Source organism: Nansenia antarctica (assembly GCF_963989245.1).
Source record: "Nansenia antarctica genome assembly, chromosome: 16".
NCBI classification, from domain to species: domain Eukaryota; kingdom Metazoa; phylum Chordata; class Actinopteri; order Argentiniformes; family Microstomatidae; genus Nansenia; species Nansenia antarctica.
The window spans coordinates 15,283,531-15,285,438 of NC_137686.1; the positions used below are offsets into that span (position 1 = coordinate 15,283,531).

The following is a 1,908-nucleotide window of genomic DNA, read 5'->3' on the forward strand; positions in this document are numbered from 1 at the left end:
TTGGATTTCTTCCAACTCATGAACAGCATGTAATCTTTGTACATCTCATTTGTGGCCCTCAGTAGCTCAGTTGGTAGAGAATGGCGCTAACAACGCTTATGTTGTGGGTTCAATTCCCCTTTGGGACCATAATATGGTACGTATATATTATATACTGAAAATGTATGCACTCACCGCAATGTAAGTCGCTTTGGATAAAAGCGTCAGCTAAACGGCATATATATTTAGGAAGAACTTAAACACAGCTTGTTGTAATGTAACATTTTAAACATCACAATCGCTATTCCTTTCAGACCTTCAACAACTCCCAACTTTTGGGTCCTCTTTAACAGCATTGACACTTGCCTGTACCGTAAAATCAAACCAACGGATTGTGGAAGAAGTTGTGGGTGTGCTGGGCTGCAGCCTGGCCCACCAGGGGCTCTAGTTCATGGGTCCCAGCGTTGCACAGCTGGTGGACGTTGGAGAAGTTCTGGAGCAGAGCCATGGCTTTGACCTTCCCCACCCCCGGGATCTGCTGCACCAGGGCCAGGACCACAGGGTCCAACAACCGAGACACACTCTTCCTGCGGAACGGGTTCTCTTTACTCTCTCCATGCACCTGCAGAAAACACCCGCGGAAGTAACCAAAATCACCAATTATTCAGCCACTGAAAGTCATTGATTATTACTCTTTACTTGTTTTCTTATACGGGGTAAAAAAAATAAGAGTATGACTTACTATCTGAGAAATGAGTTGGGAGGCTTCTGTTTGACTGCCAACAGGTAGCAGTGTCAGACCGAGTTCAAACACCACAAACTTCTGCATGGCAGGGAAGTACTGCTCACTGATTCTGGTCTTCTCCACTAACACAATCCCCTGGAGACTGCTGTTGGCCTTCAAAACAGGGCAAGAGACATGAGAGAGACATCATAAGAACACCACTAATGAAAAGCAGTCTGAGTGTAAACAAACCTTTAAAATAGTAGTAGTAAACAACACAACATTGAATTTAAACTTACATTTCTAAACCGAACAAGTTTTCTTTTGTAGTTATTTCCAGCCACAATGTCACACTCAGAGACGTACAGGATACAGCTTTTATTGGACAGTTGAAAGTCAACCACGCCGAGCTCATTCTCGAAGTTTAGCCTGCAATACATGCTACACCATAAAGGCTTATTCTATCGTTTGTGTTGTCAGGGTCATTTGTGTCCTCCACCCAAAAAATTTAAAGGCTAAAAAAAGTGCTTCAACAAATGAGTAGTGTTGTCTACCCACAGATCAGACAGTTGTTGTCTTATCCGACTCCATGGCACTTTACCACCGAGTCAGACAACCTTCCCAACTCACTCATCAGTTTAACTTGGATCAAAAGGACATGATCATTTGAGGTGTTTTTCATCACCTTGATTGGTTGTGTCCTGCGTTACTCCGAACTGCTGGGGGAAGTTGTATTTATTTTTATTTAACCTGATGTCAATTGAGAATCAATTGATTGAACATCAAAAGTTCAAAGTTGATGGGTGAGTTGAGAAGGCAGGTACCATGCAGTCGTATCACGTTTTGACTAGGTTGCTTAGCGAGTTGCTTAGCGAGTTTAACTTCACCCTTCAAACTTTGCACGAGTACTGAGCCCCTCCACTTCTCATTGGCAATGATGTGTCCATAAGGGGGGACAGCATTGACAAGCACTGCCCTCTTTGTCTCCATTTGGAATTACGAACAGGACGAGTTTCCTGGGATGAGTTTGCCTCCAGAATTGCATCTGTGTTCCGTGACTCTGCCTGTCCACCTCCCTCCTCGCTTCAACATAAAAGCGCCAACGTTAAACTTGTTTTTTAGCATTTAGTATAGAAATAGTTAATATGGATAAAGAAACTACACATTATATTTAACTTATCTATGGAAATAAACATCTAAATTAT

At 42.6% G+C, this 1,908-nt stretch overlaps 1 pseudogene across 1 annotated transcript; it reads right to left on the reverse strand.

Moving 5' to 3' along the window:
* Nucleotides 1-358: 358 nt before the first annotated feature.
* LOC308171507 (Fanconi anemia core complex-associated protein 24-like) lies at nucleotides 359-1,693 on the reverse strand (annotated as a pseudogene). Its single transcript has 4 exons — nucleotides 1,591-1,693; nucleotides 1,003-1,144; nucleotides 722-877; nucleotides 359-601 (listed from the first exon to the last, which is right to left on the reverse strand). The product of its transcript is annotated as a Fanconi anemia core complex-associated protein 24-like (transcript).
* Between the last annotated feature and the right edge of the window lie 215 nt (nucleotides 1,694-1,908).